This window comes from Tachypleus tridentatus, chromosome 1 (genome assembly GCF_004210375.1).
Source record: "Tachypleus tridentatus isolate NWPU-2018 chromosome 1, ASM421037v1, whole genome shotgun sequence".
Classification (NCBI taxonomy): domain Eukaryota; kingdom Metazoa; phylum Arthropoda; class Merostomata; order Xiphosura; family Limulidae; genus Tachypleus; species Tachypleus tridentatus.
In genome coordinates, this window is record NC_134825.1 from 107,315,229 (window position 1) to 107,328,179 (window position 12,951).

Genomic DNA, 12,951 nt, shown 5'->3' on the forward strand with positions numbered 1-12,951 from the left:
ATGATATCACATAATAAATAAAGAATGACATCACATAATAATTAAAGAATGATGTCACATAATAATAATTAAAGAATGATATCACATAATAATAATTAAAGAATGATATCACATAATAATAATTAAAGAATGATGTCACATAATAATTAAAGAATGATATCACATAATAATAAAAGAAGAATGATATCACATAATAATTAAAGAATGATGTCACATAATAATTAAAGAATGATATCACATAATAATTAAAGAATGATATCACATCATAATAATTAAAGAATGATATCACATAACAATAAAGAATGATATCACATAACAATAAAGAATGATATCACATAATAATTAAAGAATGATATCACATAATAATTAAAGAATGATATCACATAATAATAAAGAATGATATCACATAATAATTAAAGAATGATATCACATAATAATAATTAAAGAATGATATCACATAATAATTAAAGAATGATATCACATAATAATAATTCAAATTAAAGAATGATATCACATAATAATTAAAGAATGATATCACATAAAGAATGAATCAATTAAAGAATGATATCACATAATTAAAGAATGATATCACATAATTAAAGAATGATGTCACATAATAATTAAAGAATGATATCACATAATAATTAAAGAATGATATCACATAATAATTAAAGAATGATGTCACATAATAATTAAAGAATGATATCACATAATAATAATATCACATAATAATTAAAGAATGATGTCACATAATAATTAAAGAATGATGTCACATAATAATTAAAGAATGATATCACATAATAATAATTAAAGAATGATATCACATAATAATTAAAGAATGATATAATAATCACAGATATCACATAATAATTAAAGAATGATATCACATAACAATAAAGAATGATATCACATAATAATTAAAGAATGATATCACATAATAATTAAAGAATGATATCACATAATTAAAGAAATCACATAATAATAAAGAACCAAGTCACATTAAAGAATAATAATAATAAAGAATGATGTCACATTATAATAATTAAACAATGATGTCACATTATAATAATTAAACAATGATGTCACATAATAATAATTAAAGATTGATATCACATAATTAAAGAATGATGTCACATAATAATTAAAGAATGATATCACATAATAATTAAAGAATGATGTCACATAATAATAATTAAAGAATGATATCACATAATAATTAAAGAATGATATCACATAATAATAATTAAAGAATGATGTCACATAATAATAATTAAAGAATGATGTCACATAATAATAATTAAAGAATGATGTCACATAATAATAATTAAAGAATGATATCACATAATAATTAAAGAATGATATCACATAATAATTAAAGAATGATATCACATAATAATTAAAGAATGATGTCACATAATAATAATTAAAGAATGATGTCACATAATAATTAAAGAATGATGTCACATAATAATTAAAGAATGATGTCACATAATAATAATTAAAGAATGATGTCACATAATAATTAAAGAATGATGTCACATAACAATAAAGAATGATATCACATAATAATTAAAGAATGATATCACATAATAATAATTAAAGAATGATGATCACATAATAATTAAAGAATGATATCACATAATAATAATTAAAGAATGATGTCACATAATAATTAAAGAATGATATCACATAATAATTAAAGAATGATATCACATAATAAATAAAGAATGATATCACATAATAATTAAAGAATGATATCACATAATAATAATTAAAGAATGATATCACATAATAATAAATAAAGAATGATATCACATAATAATTAAAGAATGATATCACATAATAATTAAAGAATGATATCACATAATAATTAAAGAATGATATCACATAATAATTAAAGAATGATATCACATAATAATTAAAGAATGATATCACATAATAATTAAAGAATGATGTCACATAATTAAAGAATGGTGTCACATAATAATAATTAAAGAATGATGTCACATAATAATTAAAGAATGATCACATCACATTAAAGAATGTAAAGAATGATATCACATAACAATAAAGAATGATATCACATAATAATTAAAGAATGATATCACATAATAATTAAAGAATGATATCACATAATAATTAAAGAATGATATCACATAATAATTAAAGAATGATATCACATAACAATAAAGAATGATGTCACATAATAATTAAAGAATGATGTCACATAATAATTAAAGAAAGAATGATATCACATAATAATTAAAGAATGAATGATGATCACATAATAATTAAAGAATGATATCACATAATAATAATAAAGAATGATATCACATAATAATAATTAAAGAATGATCACATAATAATTAAAGAATGATATCACATAATAATTAAAGAATGATATCACATAATAATTAAAGAATGATATCACATAATAATAAAGAATGAATCAATAATCACATAAAGAATGATATCACATAATAAAAAGATGATATCACATAATAATTAAAGAATGATGTCACATAATAATTAAAGAATGATGTCACATAATAATTAAAGAATGATGTCACATAATAATTAAAGAATGATGTCACATAATAATTAAAGAATGATATCACATAATAATAATTAAAGAATGATGTCACATAATAATTAAGGAATGATATCACATAATAATTAAAGAATGATGTCACACATAATAAAGAATGATAAATAATGATGTCACATAATAATAATTAAAGAATGATATCACATAATAATTAAAGAATGATATCACATAATAATAATTAAAGAATGATGTCACATAATAATTAAAGAATGATATCACATAATAATTAAAGAATGATATCACATAATAATAAAGAATGAATTAAAGAATGATATCACATAATAATTAAAGAATGAATCACATAATAATTAAAGAATGATGTCACATAATAATTAAAGAATGATGTCACATAATAATTAAAGAATGATATCACATAATAATTAAAGAATGATATCACATAATAATAATAATCACATAATAATTAAAGAATGATGTCACATCACATAATTAAAGAATGATATCACATAATAATGATATAAAGAATGATATCACATAATAATAAAGAATGATATCACATAATAAATTAAAGAATGATATCACATAATAATTAAAGAATGATATCACATAATAACATAATAATGATATCACATAATAAGAATGATATCACATAATAATAATAAAGAATGATATCACATAATAATTAAAGAATGATGTCACATAATAATTAAAGAATGATGTCACATAATAATTAAAGAATGATGTCACATAATAATAATTAAAGAATGATGTCACATAATTAAAGAATGATGTCACATAATAATTAAAGAATGATATCACATAATGATGTCAATTAAAGAATGATATCACATAATAATTAAAGAATGATATCACATAATAATAAAGAAATATCACATAATAATTAAAGAATGATATCACATAATAATAATTAAAGAATGATGTCACATAATAATAATTAAAGAATGATATCACATAATAAATAAAGAATGATATCACATAACAATAAAGAATGATATCACATAATAATAAAGAATGATATCACATAATAATAATTAAAGAATGATATCACATAATAATAATTAAAGAATGATGTCACATAATAATTAAAGAATGATGTCACATAATAATTAAAGAATGATATCACATAATAATTAAAGAATGATAGATATCACATAATAATTAAAGAATGATATCACATAATAATTAAATAATGAATGATATCACATAATAATTAAAGAATGATATCACATAATAATAAAGAATGATATCACATAATCACATAATAAAGAATGATATCACATAATAATAAAGAATGATATCACACATAATAAAGAATGATATCACATAATAATAAAGAATGATGTAAAGAATGATAATAATAATTAAAGAATGATGTCACATAATAATTAAAGAATGATATCACATAATAATAATTAAAGAATGATATCACATAATAATTAAAGAATGATGTCACATAATAATAATTAAAGAATGATGTCACATAATAATAATTAAAGAATGATGTCACATAATAATAATTAAAGAATGATATCATAATAATTAAAGAATGATATCACATAATAATAAAGAATGATATCACATAATAATTAAAGAATGATGTCACATAATAATAATTAAAGAATGATATCACATAATAATTAAAGAATGATGTCACATAATAATAATTAAAGAATGATATCACATAATAATTAAAGAATGATATCACATAATAATTAAAGAATGATATCACATAATAATTAAAGAATGATATCACATAATAATAATAAAGAATGATATCACATATAATAATTAAAGAATGATGTCACATAATAATTAAAGAATGATATCACATAATAATTAAAGAATGATATCACATAATAATTAAAGAATGATATCACATAATAATTAAAGAATGATATCACATAATAATTAAAGAATGATATCACATAATAATTAAAGAATGATATCACATAATAATAATTAAAGAATGATATCACATAATAATTAAAGAATGATATCACATAATAATAAAAGAATGATATCACATAATAATTAAAGAATGATATCACATAATAATTAAAGAATGATGTCACATAATAATAATTAAAGAATGATATCACATAATAATAAAAAGAATGATATCACATAATAATTAAAGAATGATATCACATAATAATTAAAGAATGATATCACATAATAATTAAAGAATGATATCACATAATAATTAAAGAATGATATCACATAACAATAAAGAATGATATCACATAACAATAAAGAATGATATCACATAATAATTAAAGAATGATATCACATAATAATAAAGAATGATATCACATAATAATTAAAGAATGATATCACATAATAATAATTAAAGAATGATATCACATAATAATAAAAAGAATAAAGAATGATCACATAATAATTAAAGAATGATATCACATAATAATTAAAGAATGATATCACATAATAATATCACATAATAATTAAAGAATGATATCACATAATAATAAAGAATGAATAATAATTAAAGAATGATGTCACATAATAATTAAAGAATGATATCACATAATAATTAAAGAATGATGATATCACATAATAATTAAAGAATGATATCACATAATAATTAAAAGAATGATGTCAATAATAATAAAGAATGATATCACATCACATAATAATTAAAGAATGATGTCACATAATAATTAAAGAATGATATCACATAACAATAAAGAATGATATCACATAATAATTAAAGAATGATATCACATAATAATTAAAGAATGATATCACATAATAATTAAAGAATGATATCACATAATAATAATTAAAGAATGATATCACATAATAATTAAAGAATGATATCACATAATAATTAAAGAATGATATCACATAATAATTAAAGAATGATGTCACATAATAATTAAAGAATGATATCACATAATAATTAAAGAATGATGTCACATAATAATTAAAGAATGATGTCACATAATAATAATTAAAGAATGATGTCACATAATAATTAAAGAATGATGTCACATAATAATAATTAAAGAATGATGTCACATAATAATTAAAGAATGATATCACATAACAATAAAGAATGATATCACATAATAATTAAAGAATGATATCACATAATAATTAAAGAATGATGATATCACATAATAATTAAAGAATAATCACATAATTAAAGAATGATGTCACATAATAATTAAAGAATGATATCACATAATAATTAAAGAATGATATCACATAATAATTAAAGAATGATATCACATAATAATAATTAAAGAATGATATCACATAATAATTAAAGAATGATATCACATAATAATTAAAGAATGATATCACATAATAATAATTAAAGAATGATATCACATAATAATTAAAGAATGATATCACATAATAATTAAAGAATGATGTCACATAATAATTAAAGAATGATATCACATAATAATAATTAAAGAATGATATCACATAATAATTAAAGAATGATAGATATCACATAATAATTAAAGAATGATATCACATAATAATTAAAGAATGATATCACATAATAATTAAAGAATGATATCACATAATAATTAAAGAATGATATCACATAATAATTAAGAATGATATCACATAATAATGAATGATGATCACATAATAATTAAAGAATGATGTCACATAATAATTAAAGAATGATGTCACATAATAATTAAAGAATGATGTCACATAATAATTAAAAGAATGATGTCACATAATTAATGTCACATAATAATTAAAGAATGATGTCACATAATAATTAAAGAATGATGTCACATAATAATAATTAAAGAATGATATCACATAATAATTAAAGAATGATGTCACATAATAATTAAAGAATGATATCACATAATAATTAAAGAATGATATCACATAATAATAATTAAAGAATGATATCACATAATAATTAAAGAATGATATCACAAAATAATAATTAAAGAATGATATCACATAATAATTAAAGAATGATGTCACATAATAATAATTAAAGAATAATCACATAATAATAAAGAATAAAGAATGATGATCACATAATAATTAAAGAATGATATCACATAATAATTAAAGAATGATATCACATAATAATAATTAAAGAATGATGTCACATAATAATAAAGAATGATATCACATAATAATAATAAAGAATGATCACATAATAATAAAGAATGATGTCACATTAAAGAATGATATCACATAATAATTAAAGAATGATGTCACATAATAATAATTAAAGAATGATGTCACATAATAATTAAAGAATGATGTCACATAATAATAATTAAAGAATGATGTCACATAATAATTAAGGAATGATATCACATAACAATAAAGAATGATATCACATAATAATTAAAGAATGATGTCACATAATAAAGAATGATATAAAGAATGATATCACATAATAATAAAGAATGATATCACATAATAATTAAAGAATGATATCACATAATAATTAAAGAATGATCACATAATAATTAAAGAATGATATCACATAATAATTAAAGAATGATATCACATAATAATTAAAGAATGATATCACATAATAATTAAAGAATGATATCACATAATAATTAAAGAATGATATCACATAATAATTAAAGAATGATATCACATAATAATAAAAATAATAAAGAATATCATAATAATTAAAGAATGATATCACATAAATTAAAGAATGATATCACATAATAATTAAAGAATGATATCACATAATAATTAAAGAATGATATCACATAATAATAAAGAATGATGTCACATAATAATGATATCACATAATAAATGATAGATAATTAAAGAATGATATCACATAATAATTAAAGAATGATATCACACATAATAATTAAAGAATGAGAATCACATAATAATAATCACATAAAGAATGATATCACATAATAATTAAAGAATGATATCACATAATAATTAAAAATGAATGAATGATATCACATAATAATTAAAGAATGATATCACATAATAAAGAAATCACATAATAATTAAAGAATGATATCACATAATAATTAAAGAATGATGTCACATAATAATTAAAGAATGATGTCACATAATAATTAATGAGAATGATGTCACATAATAATTAAAGAATGATGTCACATAATAATTAAGAATGAATAAAGAATGATGTCACATAATAATTAAAGAATGATATCACATAATAATTAAAGAATGATATCACATAATAAATAAAGAATGATATCACATAATAATTAAAGAATGATATCACATAATAATAATCACATAATAATAAAGAATGATATCACATAATAATTAAAGAATGATATCACATAATAATTAAAGAATGATGTCACATAATAATAAAAAGAAATGATAAAGAATGATGTCACATAATAATTAAAGAATGATGTCACATAATAATTAAATTGATATCACATAATAATTAAAGAATAATAATAAAGAATGAATGATATCACATAATAATTAAAGAATGATATCACATAATAATTAAAGAATGATATCACATAATAATTAAAGAATGATGTCACATAATAATTAAAGAATGTCACATAATAATAATAAAGAATGATGTCACATCAATTAAAGAATGATATCACATAATAATTAAAGAATGATATCACATAATAATTAAAGAATGATATCACATAATAATAATAAAGAATGATATCACATAATCAATAATAAAGAATGATATCACATAATAATAAAGAATGATATCACACATAATAAAGAATGATATCACATAATAATTAAAGAATGATATCACATAATAATTAAAGAATGAGAATGATGATGTCACATAATAATTAAAGTCACATAATAATAAAGAATGATATCACATAATAATTAAAGAATGATATCACATAATAATTAAAGAATGATAAAGAATCATCACATAATAATAAAGAATGATATCACATAATAATTAAAGAATGATGTCACATAATAATAAATAAAGAATGATATCACATAATAATAATTAAAGAATGATATCACATAATAATTAAAGAATGATGTCACATAATAATAATTAAAGAATGATATCACATAATAATTAAAGAATGATGTCACATAATAATTAAAGAATGATGTCACATAATAATTAAAGAATGATGTCACATAATAATTAAAGAATGATGTCACATAATAATAATTAAAGAATGATGATCACATAATAATTAAAGAATGATATCACATAATAATTAAAGAATGATATAAATAATTAAAGAATGATATCACATAATAATTAAAGAATGATATCACATAATAATTAAAGAATGATATCACACATAATAATAATAAAGAATGATATCACATAATAATTAAAGAATGAATCACAATAATAAAGAATGATATCACATAATAATTAAAGAATGATATCACATAACAATAAAAGAATGATATCACATAATAATTAAAGAATGATATCACATAATAATTAAAGAATGATATCACATAATAATTAAAGAATGATATCACATAATAATTAAAGAATGATATCACATAATAATTAAAGAATGATGTCACATAATAATTAAAGAATGATGATATCACATAATAATTAAAGAATGATATCACATAATAATTAAAGAATGATGTCACATAATAATTAAAGAATGATGTCACATAATAATTAAAGAATGATGTCACATAATAATTAAAGAATGATGTCACATAATAATAATTAAAGAATGATGTCACATAATAATTAAGGAATGATATCACATAATAATAAAGAATGATATCACATAACAATAAAGAATGATATCACATAATAATAATAAAGAATGATATCACATACATAATAATTAAAGAATGATATCACATAATAATAAAAAGAATGATATCACATAATAATTAAAGAATGATGTCACATAATAATAATAAGAATGATATCACATAATAATTAAAGAATGAATGTCACATAATAATTAAAGAATGATATCACATAATAATAAAAGAAATGTCACATAATAATAAAGAATGTCACATAATAATAAAGAATGATATCACATAATAATTAAAGAATGATGTCACATAATAATAATAAAAGAATGATATCACATAATAATTAAAGAATGATATCACATAATCAATAATAAAGAATGATATCACATAATAATTAAAGAATGAAGAATGAATGATGTCACATAATAATTAAAGAATGATATCACATAATAATTAAAGAATGATATCATATCACATAATAATTAAAGAATGATATCACATAATAATTAAAGAATGATATCACATAATAATTAAAGAATGATGTCACATAAAGAATGATACATAATAATAATTAAAGAATGATGTCACATAATAATTAAAGAATGATATCACATAATAATTAAAAGAATGATATCACATAATAATTAAAGAATGATATCACATAATAATAAAGAATGAATCAATAATAAAAGAATGATATCACATAATAATTAAAGAATGATATCACATAATAATTAAAGAATGATATCACATAATAATTAAAGAATGATATCACATAATAATTAAAGAATGATATCACATAATAATTAAAGAATGATATCACATAACAATAAAGAATGATATCACATAATAATTAAAGAATGATATCACATAATAAATAATAATTAAAGAAATATCACATAATAATTAAAGAATGATCACATCACATAATAATTAAAGAATGATGTCACATAATAATTAAAGAATGATCAATAATTAAAGAATGACATCACATAATAATTATAATTAAAGAATGAATGATATCACATAATAATTAAAGAATGATATCACATACATAATAATTAAAGAATGATATCACATAATAATAAAGAATGAATCACATAATTAAAGAATGATAATAATTAAAGAATGATGTCACATAATAATAATTAAAGAATGATATCACATAATAATTAAAGAATGATATCACATAATATTTAAAGAATGATGTCACATAATAATAATTAAAATGATATCACATAATAATAATTAAAGAAAGAATGATATCACATAATAATTAAAGAATGATATCACATAATAATTAAAGAATGATATCACATAACAATAAAGAATGATATCACATAATAATTAAAGAATGATATCACATAATAATAATAATTAAAGAATGATATCACATAATAATTAAGAATGATATCACATAATAAGAATGACATCACATAATAATTAAAGAATGATGTCACATAATAATTAAAGAATAATAATTAAAGAATGATATCACATAATAATTAAAGAATGATATCACATAATAATAATTAAAGAATGATATCACATAATAATTAAAGAATGATATCACATAATAATTAAAGAATGATATCACATAATAATTAAAGAATGATATCACATAATAATAATAAAGAATGATATCACATAATAATTAAAGAATGATATCACATAATAATTAAAGAATGATCACATAATAATAATGATAATAATTAAAGAATGATGTCACATAATAATAATTAAGAATGATATCACATAATAATAAAGAATGATATGATCACATAATAATAAAGAATGATATCACATAATAATAAAGAAATCACATAATAATTAAAAGAATGATCACATAATAATAAAAGAATGATATCACATAATAATAAAAGAATGATATCACATAATAATTAAAGAATGATATCACATAATAATTAAAGAATGATATCACATAATAATTAAAGAATGATATCACATAATAATTAAAGAATGATATCACATAATAATTAAAGAATGATATCACATAATAATAATTAAAGAATGATATCACATAATAATTAAAGAATGATATCACATAATAATTAAAGAATGATATCACATAATAATTAAAGAATGATGTCACATAATAATTAAAGAATGATATCACATAATAATAATTAAAGAATGATATCACATAATCACATAATAAATTAAAGAATGATATCACATAATAATTAAAGAATGATATCACATAATAATTAAAGAATGATATCACATAATAACATAATAATTAAAGAATGATATCACATAATAATTAAGAATAATCACATAATAAAGAATGATGTCACATAATAATAAAAAGAATGATGATCACATAATAATTAAAGAATAATAATTATAATTAAAGAATGATATCACATAATAATTAAAGAATGATGTCACATAATAATAAAGAATGATATCACATAATAATTAAAGAATGATATCACATAATAATGAATCACATAATAATAAAGAAAGAATGACATAATAATAATTAAAGAATGATATCACATAATAATTAAAGAATGATATCACATAACAATAAAGAATGATATCACATAATAATTAAAGAATGATATCACATAATAATTAAAGAATGATATCACATAATAATTAAAGAATGATGTCACATCACATAATTAAAGAATGATATCACATAATAATAAAGAATGATATCACATAAATAATAAATAAAGAATGATATCACATCAATAATAATTAAAGAATGATATCACATAATAATTAAAGAATGATCACATAATAATAATTAAAGAAATGAATGATATCACATAATAATTAAAGAATGATATCACATAATAATAAAGAATGATGTCACATAATAATAAAGAAATAATAATAATGATCACATAATAATTAAAGAATGATGTAAATAATGATAAAGAATCACATCACATAATAATTAAAGAATGATATCACATAATAATTAAAGAATGATATCACATAATAATTAAAGAATGATATCACATAATAATTAAAGAATGATATCACATAACAATAAAGAATGATATCACATAATAATTAAAGAATGATATCACATAATAATTAAAGAATGATGTCACATAATAATTAAAGAATGATATCACATAATAATTAAAGAATGATATCACATAATAATAAAGAATGATATCACATAATAATTAAAGAATGATGTCACATAATAATAAAGAATGATATCACATAATAATTAAAGAATGATATCACATAATAATTAAAGAATGATCACATAATAATAATTAAAGAATGATATCATAATAATTAAAGAATAATAAAGAATGAATTATAATAATAAAGAATGATATCATAATAATTAAAGAATGAATCACATAATAAAAGAATGATATCACATAATAATTAAAGAATGATATCACATAATAATTAAAGAATGATGTCACATAATAATAATATGATATCAATAATAAAGAATGAATCACATAATAATAATAAAAAGAATGAATCACATAATAAGAATGATATCACATAATAATAATTAAAGAATGATATCACATAATAATTAAAGAATGATGTCACATAATAATTAAAGAATGATATCACATAATAATTAAAGAATGATATCACATAATAATTAAAGAATGATATCACATAATAAT